Source organism: Lynx canadensis, chromosome D4 (assembly GCF_007474595.2).
Source record: "Lynx canadensis isolate LIC74 chromosome D4, mLynCan4.pri.v2, whole genome shotgun sequence".
Taxonomy (NCBI): domain Eukaryota; kingdom Metazoa; phylum Chordata; class Mammalia; order Carnivora; family Felidae; genus Lynx; species Lynx canadensis.
Genome location: NC_044315.2, coordinates 27,354,517 through 27,370,270, shown reverse-complemented (window position 1 = coordinate 27,370,270; position 15,754 = coordinate 27,354,517).

Below are 15,754 nucleotides of genomic sequence, written 5' to 3'. Positions count from 1 at the left end.
AAGAAACTGCCTGAGATTGTGACGGGGAGGCATTTTTGAAATAAACTTGAAACATTCAAGTGAAGGGTAAGTGAATTGAAATGGTAGTTGTCTCCAATGATAGATACTGATATTTGAATTTAAAAAATCACTGTCTAAAATTAGCTTTTGTTCATTTTCATCGCAATGAAACCATTAGATATTTGTTTTTGCGATTGAAGCTGCCTTTGATTTTATTTCCTTATAAATGGCACTTTGAGGAATAATTACATTTCTTACAGCTGTCACTCACTCCACATAGTTATTGCCCTTTTCTTCTGCGGGCGCTTGCCAGAGAACAAAGATGGCATTTTATGTTCCCAGATTCAGGTTACAACAGAAGGTAATTTGTGAAGTGATATGCTATACAAACAAAGCTGGATAATGTACTTTTGGGGACAAAACCCTTGGGCATGAAGAGTCTGGGTGTTGTAGTGTGCGGATCGCATCACATTCATTCAGAGTCTCTGTGACAAACACACGTTCTTCTCCAGAACATGCTCCGTGACTCTTGAAATGTGATCAAGGCACTACCTGTGCGAAGAAGCCCTACGAGTGGTAAAAGCTATTTGTCATTGGTGGCATTTACAGCTGTGTCTCCTCCAAAGTCATCTCAAGCTTAAGCACATCAATGTTAGATTAAAAACAAAATTTCTTAATGCTTTTAGGATTAACAGGCAGTTGGAGTTTGCAAGTAACGGGAAATATGTAAAAAAATATATAATGCCTTAGAAATTTAGAACCTTGACACTTGCTGGCCAAGATAGATAACATGGAAGGAAGAGAAGAGCCAAGCAAGTAAACGGGGTATCCACAAACAGCACTGAGCACTTGACATCTTAGGTTTGCATTATGGGAAGAGCCCTGAGCAATTTTATCCCCCAGAATCACTTTGGTCTCCTGGAAGGTCAAGATGCATAGAGATTGCTGCTGACGCGGTCAATACTCTGTGCGTGTCCCCTCAACTTCCTTCCAGTTGACGCACTGAGCCTGGCTGCCAGGGGCAGTGCTAGTGTCTTTGCTGGGCAGACAACACATGATGATCCACACATCACTTTTGCTCTGGACTCCTCGTGGTCCATGACGGCTTACATGGCAAGTGTCAGGCTCAGAAGAGCAGGGGGATTCACACGCGTGGGACCACCCTTGACCAGTGGGACAGACGGAGCCCACAGATCAACATCCGTGTCATCAAGTGCACTGGGGACACTTCTCAGAACATCTAGGTGGAAATGAACTTCACTGCCCACGGCGGCAACCTTGACAATTCACTCTTTTACAGGCCCTTCTCCTTTTCTTGGCTCACTTCTTCCACCTTCCTGGGATCACACCCTAAATAAACTGTATGCTTCCTCCCCTGTCCTTCTCTCGGGGTCTGCTTTTGGGGCCATCCACGCTAAAACAAATGGGTTGGAAGTTTTGTTTTGTTTTTTAAGGCAAAATCATATGTGAGATAGTGCTACGTGGTCAACAGGCATCAATAAAATCCTTCAAGAACAGATTGGTTCAAAGGAGAGAATACACCATGGTGGCCGTTCTGAGAAGCTGAGAAGTCTGTGGTCTGTCGGTGCTCTCGGGGGGCTCACCCTACCCCCACCATTTTCTCTTTGGAAAGTCTTCAGACCCAGTTTCGGATCTGCATGAGGACCTCAGAGGCTAGCTCTTTAGGGAAAGGAGAAGAAAGTTGAGGTTTTGTGCAGAGTAGTCTGTATGTGGCCCCAGCCTCTTCTTAGGACTTGGAAAAGGGAAGGGAACCAAGCACACTTACCATTTCTCTGGCGCCGGGCTGAGCTTCAGAGAACTTCCTGATCCAGCTCAGGACATCCACTGCCCCCCGAAGCAGTAAAGAGACACCTTGCACTATCCCTTCACTCAAGGCTCCTAATTACTCACGTTAGGAGTGTTTTACTTTTGGCTCATAGACTAGGAACATCAAAACTCTGTTCTAGCTTTAGATGTTCCCTCCAAAACACCTACTCAAATATATATATTTAATTCAACATATAATGTGATGGCTTTGAATGTTACTCAATTGTAACAATTGATACTCAATTACAGTTGAGTATCTAAGTAACCATTATGTTTTCCACGGTACAGTGATCACGTCTTTCACGTGGACAACTACTCTCCACTTCATCGGGTGGCTTTATTTAATTTATGGATCTTTAACAGAAAAGAGTTTCATAGGGTGTGACTTAGGCCATAAGCAGCGAGTGAGCAGAGCGGTATGTGGGCAGGGGGTCCCTCTAAAGTAGGGGGTCCCCTGTCTGTTCCAAATGCTATCCAGATTCAGAGAAACAACATTTCTCCCTGTCCCACCTCACTGGAGAAACAGGAAAGAAGGGTTTAATTTGTCACTTTGTAAACATTTCTCTCATCTCCTGGGAGATGCAGAGTACATGCAAGTAGAAAAATGTGGGTTTCTTTATTTAGACTGCCTTTTACAATTTTTTAGGTAGACAGGCCTGCATTGGAATGAAGAGAAAGTTTAGTTTTAGGCCCCGTCTCCCTCTGGATGTGAATGTTCACTACGTGTTCAGGAGCCATGAGAATTATTAAGAAGTCCTATACGTGTGTGTCGCGTTGGATGGGAGGTGATGTTCTCCGTTTGCTCAGACTCCCCTTATAGCCCTTCTCCCCCCCAAAAGAAAAGAACAGTGGCCATGGCCAGGACAGTGGTTCACTTTGGAAGGAAGCCCGGGGATGACCACCCCTGCTGACCTGGGAGGTCAGCCCCAAGCACACTGGAGGTCAGGAGGAAGGGGTAAGTTAGGACTGGAGGGGGTGGAGGGGTGGGTGGGGGGAGCAAGCAGAAAGGCAGGCAGCTTGTGTTCTGGGCTGCTGCCTCCAGTTGAGGGTTCAACTCAGGTCCTAGGCAGGAGGGAGAGGAGGAGGAGAAGGAGGAAGAGGAAGCCAAAGATGTGGGGGTGGGGTGGGGAACAAAAGGCACTATTTTGGTGGTTCTTCTCTGAAAGACCCATCACCTCCATTTACTGTGTCTCAATAGCTGGGGCTCCAAGCAACGCCCCCGTGGGGGCCAACTTCTGCCTCTCTGGGGATGTGCACTTCCCAGGAGGAAAGTGCAAGAGCACAGGGGAAATAGTAGGAGAGGTGGGAGGAGGGAAGAGGAGGAGAGAGAGAGAGAGAGAGAGAGGTGGGGAGAGGAGGAGGAAGGACAGGGAGGAAGAGGTAGAGGGGGAGAGAGAGGGAGACAGAGGGGGGGACAGGGAGCCTGAGAGACTGGAGGAGGAGGGGGGAGACGGAGGGAAAGAGAGGAAGAAGGAGGGGGGAGGAGAGAGGGAGGGGGTGGGAAGGAATAGAGAAAAAAGAGAAAGGGGTGGGGGAGGGGAGGGAAAAGAAAGGGGAAAACCCCCTTGCTGACACGGGGCATAACTTAATTTTCACGGTGCTGGGACAGCTGTATCGTGTAATCTGCCATGGCATGCCGTTAAAGCTTCAATGACTTTACTGACCCAGAAGGGAAACTCAGACCGTGGAGAGGCTTTTGAAAAGAAGTGGTGATCTTTCACGATTTATGAGCTTGTCTTAAAGAAACAGACTCCACTCACTTTAAATTAATCACCCTTTCCAGGGTGCATAGAAATCGGGGTCTCCGCGCTGCGCCACGCCAGCGCCGGGAGAGCCGGACCCGGGACCCGGGGCCCGGGGAGGGGGAGTGGGGGGGTGGGGGGGACGGACCGGTGGCGGCGGAGGCCACGGCGGCGGAGGTGACGGCGGTGGAAGGGAGGGCTTTCCGTGTCGTCGCCCTCCGGAGCCGGGCGCCCCCCGCGGAGGCCCGGGCGGCGCGGAGGGGGCGCGACGGGAGCGGAGCGGCGGGGACTGTGACTCGCTGGGGAGGGGCGCGGTGTCCTGGGGGGCCGGGAGGTCAGAGCCGGGCTGGCTGGCAGGGGGTGGGAGGAGGGCGTGTGTGCGGTGGGGAAAGGCCTTATTCACGTTCTTGGACTTGCATTCATTGTGCAAGAAGAAAAAAGAAACCAGAAGAAATATAAGGCGTTTCACACCCCGATGAAATGCGAGACCTCCCGCCTGATGGCACTGCTCGAAGGGAAAGCCGGGTATTACCAGACCTGCTGCACCCTCCCTCGTTTTATGTATTTCTGAGAGCAGACGGTGAAAATCCCACCCCAAGGTGCATATACTCAGCCTTTGAATTTTGGCGAAGTTATATTTCTCCAAGGGGGACGTTTTGGAGAGCTGACAAGCCTCAAATAATTAGCCACAATGTCTAAGCAAAGAATCCCAACACCGGAAGTCTTCTTTGACTTAATACAACCAAACAAATGATGCATATATCTTGGAAACACCTTTGCAAACCTCAGAGCTTTCTCCCAGCAATTTCATGACCTCTGCAGAGAACAGATGAGTCTGTAGTTCAGGAGGCCCATGCATAAGACTTTCCCTTCATTCTTTTTGGCGGGGGGGGGGGGGGGGGGGGGGGTGTCCCTTGGTACCTATTCTTTGGCCAGGAGGTGCTGCGTTTGAACCTGTTTTGGAGACTTTTGCTTTTCTATGGTTTTACCCACTGGCTGCCTTTGAACAGCTTTAGATGTATGGAAAGCCACTCAGCTCCGAAAAGATCTGCTCAGCAATAAAACCTGTGCAGGTGGTGGAAATGGGATGCAGATAAAAGAAATTTCGAGGATAGCAAAGTAAATCTGGCCTTACTATTTTTGATAAAATACTGTCTCTGGTCTCCAGATAGGGAAGTTCCCTTCTTCTTATTATTTTTTTTTTAACATTTATTTATTTTTGAGACAGAGAGAGAGCATGAACAGGGGAGGGTCAGAGAAAGAGGGAGACACAGAATCTGAAACAGGCTCCAAGCCCGACGCGGGGCTCAAACCCACGGACCGCGAGACCATGACCTGAGCCAAAGTCGGACACTTAACCGACTGAGCCACCCAGGTTCCCTTCTTAAAAGGTGCCCATATTTTAAAGCTTAGTGGCAGTCAAGAGACTTCTAAGGGTTCCCGCACGAGATTAAAGGGAACAAAGCAGCATCAGTAGCGTGCTCTTGGCCCGGTGGGAAGCGCCAATGTGGTCCACCCACGTCACCCTACACCTCTGACATGTCCTAACCCTTCCTAGTCCATCAGCGAGGTGACCGGGCTCCCTACCTACAGGATGTCATGGGAAGTGTATGTCTTGTGCCCACCACGTCCGAGCAGAAGATTTAAATTTCTCTAATTCAAGCTGCAATACCAATACACCACTTTATACAGTGTATGCATTTCATACAGACTTTATAGTTACTCCCCTCCCGTTGCACATCAGGCAGGCAGGGTGTGGGATATCTCTGTTGACAGGTTTTCAATCCTGACTGAGCATCAGAGTCCTGTGGGGAACTTTATAAAATACAGAGCCTTGCCCATCCCCCCACTCATTGGGTAAGCACGTCTGGACTCAGGCCCAGGCATGCATCATTAAAAAAAAAAAAAAAAAAAAATTTGAAATATATGAGGTGAAATTCACATAAGACGAAATTAACCATTTTTAAGTGAACCCTCCTTCACAGTGTTGTGCAACCACCACCACCATGTAGTTTCAAACATGTTTATCACTCCAAAATAAAATAAAACCCCAACCTCATTAAACCATTTCTCCCTATTTCTGCCTTGCTCCAGTCCAGCAATCGGCATTCTGTCTCTGTGCATTTTGAATAGTTCATATGCATGGAATCATGCAATATGTAATCATTTATGTCGAGCTCAGGTAGGCATTCTTTTAAATTTTTTTCTCTTTTTTATTTTTGAGAGAGAGAGAGAGAGAGAGCGAGGCTGAGAAACCCTCTGGGGAAGAGGCAGAGATAGAGAGAGATACAGAATCCGAAGCAGGCTCCAGGCTCTCAGCTGACAGCAGAGAACCAGATGAGAGGCTCGAACTCATGAACCACGAGATCATCTCCTGAGCCGAAGTCCAACGCTTAACTGACTGAGCCACCCGGGCACCCCTCAGGCAAGCGTATTTTTAAGAGGTGTGTTGTAGCTGGGGGGGGGGGGTCACAGTGGTCCCCCAAAGGGCAAATTTGGCTTTTTTTGGAAAAGCTTTCAATTTTGATGATCAACAATATCAACCACAAAAAACGTTAGTAATTCCTTTCACTTTACAATCTATCTTAAAGCAAAGATTTAAATTTTTTGCAGTCTCCTGATTTTTACTCACTTCTGTAGATTTAATCTTATTGTAATGATAAAATAAATATTTTGCCATACTTCCAGATATTACTGCTTTCTCTATACTTTTATGTGTGCTAATATTTATTTGTTTACCTCTTTAGGCTGTGTGACCTATCACTGTGATAATATAATTTTCCAAACACGTTCCTCTCTTCTTTTTCTGATTTTCCGTGTTTCCACTCCAAACACCCCCATTCATGAAATTGCTTGGGTATTTGCTGGCCTTTCTTGATGATAGGGTGCCAGAAATAGCATTACTGAACCAAAAGCACAGATGGAGAAACCACGGTCTCCTCATTAATGAAGTAATTCATGTTTGTTCCAATCACAGCTCTTAAGCAAAGAGCACTGGACACTTATGGTTGAATAAAAGACCTCAGGCTTCGTCAGGTCACACCTTCAGAACACAACAGTTTCTCATATCAAAGTGCATAACACCCCAAGGCAGAGACTGTTAGGCAATGCGAGGTCCACAATAGGCTCTGGTCCCTCTGTGCTTGCGAAGATCTTACGGTGACCCCCTGAGATCAGATTCAGGAAAGGAGAGAGGAGATTTTTTGAGAGGCAGGAGACCCTTGGCTCCATGCCCTTCAGAAAGGTGCCCAGAGGTGTTCATGCGCCAACTGGCAGTGAGTAGCCAGGAATAAAGATGCTTCCCCAGACTGAGCGTGCGAGGCCATTTTAGAACATCACTAAATCCACTGAGCATCGCTGAAGAACACAGAGTTTGTATGGCAGGGAGTCTTATCTGACAGTTCAATAAGAACAACTCTACATTAAAACAAAAAGATATTCTTTTGTTATCCACAGAAGGACTTTACTCACGAAGGAGCAGATCAGCACCATCACGAATGTATACCATCCAAGGATGTACCATTAAACAACCAGGTGTGAAATGTTCCTGGATGTTCTCTGGGGCATTTATTCTTAAAAGGAGGGAAATAATAAGTGGAAAGCACAAAATGTTTACTTTGCTTAGGGACAAATGGGAGGGGTGAATTAGTTACAACTGCCAATCCGTCAGAGCTAAATTTCGGTAAAGGAGGATTTTGTGCAGACTAGAAAGGTAGAAAGGTACCTTAAGGCATTTATTCAAGACCATGTGGCCGGTGATTGTGATCAGTCCTGTTCTTTCTGGAAGTGTTGGTTGCACTTCGACAGGGCTTGTCAGTTGTGAAGAGATACTTATCAAAAGCATTAAAAGTTGATCCCGTTTCGTTTAGAATTTCTAGAATGTTCGAATTTCTAGAATGTTCCAACACTTCGTGGAGACCCTGAACTTTGGCGGTGTGGAGCTGTATTTCACAAATTTTCTGGATCTAGAGGCAGGATATTGACTAATTTTAGGAGCTCTAGAGTCCGCCACATCAGTCTAACCCCCCCGAGCCACCTCTTCCTGGCTCTCTGCACAACGGCCTCTTTGACATCTCTTGATTTCTCTTCTCCACCGCTTTGGCTTGCTGTGGCCCCGGTTCTATGAGACCTCATACCTCCGGTGTCCAACAGTATCCCGGCTACAGCTTCTGGGTCTGCTAATTCGAACTCTTGATACAGAGATCTGATGCCTGGTTCCATATGGCCACATCTGTTCTAATCATGTCTGGCTGGAGGCAGAGTCACCCAACATAAAGGTAGTCACTTAAGCCGATCTCTTTACTGCTTCCAAAAAAAAAAAAGCAGAAGGGATGCCCTGCCAGGAATCCCAAGTCAGCGTGCGAGTATTTATTTATTTATTTATCCTGCCTTCAACTCAGTCACTTGTTCATTCATTCATTCATTCATTCAACCAAAATGTCATCAGTGTCTACTTTCTGCCGGATGCTACCTGAGCTCAACACTATGCTTACAAAATAAACAAAGGCCCTGCCATCTGGAAGCTCCCAGTCTAGCAAACACATCAGGGCACATACTCAACTAAGCTTGAAGAGCAGGAGAAGGCAAAGAGGGTGACTTTAGCACAGGACTCCAGCAAAATGTGGTAGAGAGATGACATTTCACACATACCCAAAGGCTGGAGGGTATGAAACATCGAGGTATGTGCAGGCTGTTTGGGGAGAAAACGCATGTGTGGCTGGAGAGATCGCCAAGGTTCAAAGCAGGAGGGTCTCACATGCCTCGTTAAGTAGCACAAACTTTAGCCCGCTGGTTAGTAGTTTCTACTTGGAGGATCCCAGACCCCTCCTCTGGGGGATCAGGAAAATGTTCCAGGAGATCAAGTCATTGAAGTTATTATGGGATTTATTTAAAGTTTGATTAAAAAAAACAAAACAAAACAAAACAATCAGCAAATGAGGCCTTGCTTTTATTCCCTTAAAACAAAAAAGCCTGGGAATGTGCATGGCAGTTGGTGGAGGTCAATGACCATGCTTACTGTTATCAGTAGGTTTTAAAATTACTTGGGTTTTTAGGGGTGCCTGGGTGGTGCAGTCGGTTGAGCATCTTTGGCTCAGGTCATGATCTCACGGCTTGTGAGTTCGAGCCCCGCGTCGGGCTCTGTGCTAACAGCTCAGCGCCTGGAGCCTGCTTCGGATTCTGTGTCTCCCTCTCTCTCTGCCCTCCCCCTCTCACGTTCTGTGTCTCTCTCTCTCTCTCTCCCTCTCTCTCTCTCTCAAAAATAAATAAACGTTAAGGGGCGCCTGGGTGGCACAGTCGGTTAAGCGTCCGACTTCAGCCAGGTCACGATCTCGCGGTCCGTGAGTTCGAGCCCCGTGTCAGGCTCTGGGCTGATGGCTCAGAGCCTGGAGCCTGTTTCCGATTCTGTGTCTCCCTCTCTCTCTGCCCCTCCCCTGTTCATGCTCTGTCTCTCTCTGTCCCAAAAATAAATAAAAAAAAAAAACGTTGAAAAAAAAATAAATAAATAAACGTTAAAATTAAAAAAAATAAATAAAATTACTTGGGTTTTTTCGTCATATAAAATTTGTGGATTATTGGTTTGAGGAGGAATTGTAAGGAACAAAGGTGTCACGCACAGCTGATTAGTGAGGAGTAAAGCAGAGCGAACATAATTCTCAAAAATTACCTCCAGATGATCACCACCCTATCAGTGAACAGTACTGCTCTGATAAAAATCCTTCTGCATCACACCAAGGACTCCAAAGTGCAATGTGGAAACAGAAGACACCGCTGTTTGCATTCTAGCTTTACACTCAATAATAATGATCCCTGACACACTACTTCATTTGTGTAATGATTGTAGGCAATGGCCTGAAACCTTTCCTTCTCTCATGTCTCCGAGGCAAAATGGGAAAAATTATTTTTTAAAGAAATAAACATTATAATTTTTAAGGCAAAATGTAAGAGCTCCAAACCGCAGGTCATTAAAAGACTTTTATGTTGATTGCGAAGCTGTGATAAGTAGTTCCATTTCAGTCTGCAGTATAATATATATTTTTGGGGCGCCTGTGTGGCGCAGTCGGTTAAGCGTCCGACTTCAGCCAGGTCACGATCTCGCGGTCCGTGAGTTCCAGCCCCGCGTCAGGCTCTGGGCTGACGGCTCAGAGCCTGGAGCCTGTTTCCAATTCTGTGTCTCCCTCTCTCTCTGCCCCTCCCCCGTTCATGCTCTGTCTCTTTCTGTCCCAAAAATAAATAAACGTTGAAAAAAAAATTAAAAAAAAATATATATTTTTACCCAAATCAAACAAAATACAATACATCACTTAATAATATATATTGATCAACAAATAACGTATTTCGTTACATAATTAATTTACAGCACCCTGAGGGCATGAATCATGATGGGGGGGGGGAAACAAAACTTGCCTTTTTATACTATTGATACGATTGCATTTTTATATTAGAAAGAAATTATAATCTTTACAAATATGCTTATATATACAATGAAATTGCTTACTTGAGATACTTGTAATTTTTATCACATCCTATAAAAAAAAAATCCACAAGTGGTTAAAAGTAGAGTAAAATCTTGGTCTGCGATCATAATTTGGTCCGGAAACATGCTTGTAATCCAAAGCACTTGCATATCAAAGCGACTTTCAAGAACCATTGGCTCCGTTGTGATTTTTGGCATCACGTGTTACTTGGATTACAAGACATCGCGCGTTTATCCAAGTTAAAATGTATTAGAAATGTTAGCTCATCTTATGGAACATTCGCAGAACAAGTTACTCACAATCCAAGGTTTTACCGTGTTCTTAAGGGGCTTCGTACATTGTACCTTGTAATGGAAAGCATCCTGGCAAATGTCCAAAACCGGAGATGCTAATGAGGTTGATGGGAAGCCAAAGGAAATTTGAAACAAGAGAAGCACTTGCCCTAGGAAGGACCATGGGGTCCCCTCCTGGTGCTCACGCCCTCAGCTCTGTTCAAAGGCAGATTCCAAAGCATGTGGTTCGAGAAATTTACTGGAGGAGGGTTTGCTATTAGAAAATATGCCTGGGGCGCTGGGTGGCTCGGTGGGTTAAACGTCGGGCTCTTGGTTTCAGCTCAGGTCAGGATCTCAGGGTTCTTGAGATCAAGGCTGTGAGTCGGGCTTTGCACTGACAGCACAGAGCCTGTTTGGGATTCTTACTCTTCCCTCTTTCTCTCTGTTCCCTCTGCCCTTGTGCTCTCTCCCTCTCTCTTTCTCTCTCAAAATAAATAAATACTCTTTCAAAATACAAACAAACAAAAATGTCTCTGACCTCCTGCTTTGAAATAGATTGAAATGAGACAATTCTGTGCACAAAGTATCCAAGTAACTTTTGTCTGGGTCAAAGAAACCAGCAAAAAACAAAACAAAACAAAAAAAAACCGAAAACCAAAAACCAAAAAAAATGTCTGGAGTTCGTGCTGTTCACATACACCACTGGGTTTAATGCCCCACAGAGGATGTCTTTTACTGGGGGGACATTGCAATGGTACCATCAGAAGGAAGTCGCTGCGTTATCAGGGCCAGAGAAACTGCAGCACGGCCGGAAGCTGGTGCTTTAAAATGTGGGATCAGAAATGGTGAGGCCAACAGGTCAGGACATGAATACCGATGAAAACATACGTACAGCTCCCAAGATGGGGGTACACCGTGCCACATATGGCCACATGGGAAACATCAGGGCCAGGCAGGCAGGAGGCAGAGGGAGCAGGAAGCAACTGGACGCAAGAGCCTTTACTGTGGTTTCTGCAGGAAGGCATGGGCAAGGCAGGTTTAGAATTGGCTTCTTCGAGTCATTTCAGCAGACTCTGGAGGGTAGGGCATGTGTCTAGGTGCGTGGAACCTGGCCCTGGTGTGATTTGAGCAGGGGTAGAGTGCCCTGGAACGTGGGCCCAGGAAAGGAGGTGGAGCTCTGGATGGGCTGGTCCGCACAGGAAAGAAACACGCGCTGGTGAGCCCTTTGCCGACTCTAGGAATTGGTTAAACCCTGGGACTGGGAGGGGCAGTCCCTCGAGGGTCAGCAACGCCTCAAAATATCAAAGCATCAGAAATACAGAACACAAAGAAGGCACGAGTAATACAAGTGGTCATTATAAAGCCACTGACTAAATGGCAAGTCTGGTGGCTTGGAAGTGACTACGGTGGCACAGAAGGTGGAGAGGCAGAGGCTCTAACGTCTACCTGTGACTGACCGTGGCGCATCCCCCGGCCTCAGTGCAATCCACCAATTGCTCTACCTTTTTCTCAGAGGCATATTAATGTGCGTGACTGTGTCGGAAAACTCTACTTTCTTTAATAACACGAAATCCAGAATTTCTTTGTCAAGTATCGGAAGAAATTGCGCGAGTCAGAGAGGAGCCTGGGCCAAATCCTGGTTCCCTCTCCGGGATTCACGTTCCCTTTGGTGTTTTTGGCTGAAACTTCTGGTACTGCCCTGTGAGCTTCAGAGTGGTTTTTCATCCTTTAGCTCCTGTGTACTCCCTCTCGTAGTTGACTGCACAGCGTGATGTTCAAAAAGACTTCTTGAGGCGAGGACAGAGCAAAAGAGACAAAAAAATAGGCAGTATCTTAGCTTATAAAATGACGATCACTCATCTTTAGCCTGTGATGCACCTAAGGGATCCCCTTCTGTCCAAAGTCCACACCGTGCCCAGTGATGGTAATCATCTTTGACCAATACAACCCAGGAGTGAACTCTTAGACACTCAAGTTTCTTGAAGTAAAGACCAAGAAAAGGAGCATACATTGCCTCCCCCATCTGTCTCCATCCTGGTCTCCCAATCCCTGTTTCCTGTCAAGGGAATTCAGTCTTCATCTGGATGAATGACCTCACCCGTAAGAAGATTCCTCACCCACAGGACTTCGCGTCATTCCCTGTGAGTCTCAGCAGAACAAATATTTCTCAGTAGCACCAAAACCCAGAATTCTAAGATGGCTTTCCAAACTTCTACCCTCCTAGTGTATCTACCCCGTATGATCCCTGTGGCTTGGGACTATGATGAGACGGGCACCCCATGATCAGGTGATGTTATTTGGCACAGTTGGCCTAAAGAGTGGGAGAATATCCTCATTGGGCCTGATGTGATCAGCTGAACCCTTGAGAGATTTGAAGTGTGAGAGGAATTTGACATAGGAACAAGTCCCCATTGCTTGTTTGGAAGATAGAAGGGGTCAGATGGCAAGGATTGTGAACAGCCTATAGGAGTAGAGAGCGGCTCCCAGTTGAGAGCGATGAAACTGGGAATTCAGCCCTACGGCTGCAAGGAACTGGACGTGAAGTTGGAAGAGGTCGTGAACTCCAGCACAGAATACATCATGGTTGACACCTTGATTTTAGCCTTGTGAGACCCTGAGCAGAGCATTAACTATGCCTGGATTTTTGACCTAAAGAGTGTGAGATGGTAAATGGGTGCTGTTTTAAGCCACTAAGTTTGTGGTAACTGATTATGCAGCAGTAGAAAACTAATACCAACACCAACCTTCTTGAGAGGCGCACATCTAATCATGGCATGGTGTCCACACGGTCTGTTGCAGAAGAACTGATAGTAGCAGGCTCTGTCGCAAAATGGCTCAATGTGCTCTGGGGTCTGTCATGAAAATAACAGCTAGAGGGGTGCCTGGGTGGCGCAGTCGGTTAAGCGTCCGACTTCAGCCAGGTCACGATCTCGCGGTCCCTGTGTTCGAGCCCCGCGTCGGGCTCTGGGCTGATGGCTCAGAGCCTGGAGCCTGTTTCCGATTCTGTGTCTCCCTCTCTCTCTGCCCCTCCCCCGTTCATGCTCTGTCTCTCTCTGTCCCAAAAATAAATAAACGTTAAAAAAAAAAAGTTTAAAAAAAAAGAAAAAAAGAAAATAACAGCTAGAAAATGCTATTCACAATACAAAACTCACTGCTTTTTAGTCCAGATTTGCTTAGGTGGGTTTCAGAAGAGGTAAATCACCTGAGTGAGCATCAATGAGCAAGCACTATTATTTCCAAGGAAAGGCCCAAAAAGTTGATAGAGTGCCAAGAACATCATGGAGTGAATCATTCGTGGAAACTATCCTCCAGACTGGCCAGATTTCTCATGACCCTCTAGATGGTGAACAGAAGCAGTTTGCCCTGTGAAATTACTCATCAGTTGATGCCTCAAGTCTACTTCTTTCCACTGATGAAACTAACAAAATATTCTGGGTGCTGCTGTCTGCTTTTAATCCTTGCTCAAATTTACTAGAAGGCCTTCCCAGGAACCTAAGAGTCAAGTTCCTGACGCTATAATTGAGGTCAAAGGCTCTGTGTCATATAAAAGCCACAGAGTGAATGGAACCATGTGGCATCACCACACTGACCAGTGGCGAAGAGGGTCCTCCTAGGTGGACGTGAAAATAGAAAAAATAGTTCCCAGTCTTTCTGGGCCAACCTGTATTGGCCTGGTGATGTCTGCATGGATGATTTAGACATACCCAGATATTTTACGCCCCGTGGCAAGGATGGGATAGTTTGTGGGTTCTTGAAGTTCCCAGTGTTAGCTAAAATTCCAGCTCATTGAAACCACTATTTTAGAGAGCCATATGGCATTGGTTTTTAGCCAGACCTCCTGAGGATAAACAAAATGAATGAAGCACACATTTTTTTTTTCTGATTACCAAAACTGCTGACACGAAATCATCCAATGTACCCATATTTACAGTTGCAAAGAAGAGATCTCAGGAATGGTGAAGAGATTCTTAGTTAAAAGGGGAAAGGTACCCAAAAAAGGCGGCGGGGGGGGGGGAGGGTAGGTATCCTGTGTGGCATCTGTTTGAGTTCAGATATTCTGCATGATTTACATCAGCACTAACTTATCTCTGGGGTAAAACCGCAGAGAAAATGTGATCTTCTTCGAGTTTCCTGTCCACTCTGACCTTTCTCGCCTAGGAAACAGAGATAATTCCAGCCCTAGAGGACTGAATGAACTAATGTAAGTAAAGAATATGGCACAATCCCTGCTACATATTAAAGAATAAATGAGAATTATTATCACCATCATCATCATCACCATCATCACCATCATCACTATCATCTCCATTATTACCAATATCATCATTCATTCAACAAAGAACATTTTGTTGAAGGCTTGATACTCTATAGACTGCTTTATTTCATCTAGCTTCAACGTCACCTTAAATGCATCTTTATTTATATACTTAAATATGTTAAGCCACCAAGAGAAAAGGCATAGTCAACCTAGTAAAGTCCTCATAGCTGTGGTTATTTCTTGTCTTGGACTCCCCAGCCTCTAGAACTGTGAGAAATAAATTTCTGTTGTTTATATGGCACTGGTGTATGATTATTTTGCTATAGCAACCTGACTGGACCAAGATAGTCATAAAATACACTCCTTTCGGGGCGCCTGGGTGGCGCAGTCAGTTAAGCGTCCGACTTCAGCCAGGTCACGATCTCGCGGTCCCTGTGTTCGAGCCCCGCGTCGGGCTCTGGGCTGATGGCTCAGAGCCTGGAGCCTGTTTCCGATTCTGTGTCTCCCTCTCTCTCTGCCCCTCCCCCGTTCATGCTCTGTCTCTCTCTGTCCCAAAAATAAATAAACGTTGAAAAAAAAAAATACACTCCTTTCTACTAAAAATAAGTAAATATCTCTCTCCCAGGGCAAGCATATCCCCAGAATCCTCATCTAAGCTCCCGAGGTTTAAGGAAATGATATTCATAGGGCATTGCTTCTCCATCATTCCTGAGTGTAGCTATTCTGTAAGGATGGTTTTGGTCCCCTGCATCCATATCCACCTCTGCCTCTACCTCTGTGTCAACATTCAGTACAAAATTGTGAGGGGGGGGGGGAGCTGTATCCATGGAGATAAGACAGCAAACCTTTCTTCACTATAGAATCTTTTCTTAAAATCTAGTGGATGTCAATTGACTTCTGTATAGCTTTTCCCTAACTTTGAAGGTACCTGTTTTCTTGCTTTTTGTTTGTTTGCTTGCTTGTGTTGGAGGAGTATTTTTGTTTTTTCTCTACCGCATGTTTTAAATGAATCCCATCCGACATAATTAAATAAAGAAATCCAACAAATGGGAGTAAAGAAGATAGGAGAAGCTGAAGGTAAAATGGGGATAGAAGGTTAGCAACGTGTGACACTCGAGTGTGCCTCATCATTATGTTTCCCCATGTGTAAAATGGCTTTTTACCTACCAGAGGCAGCTG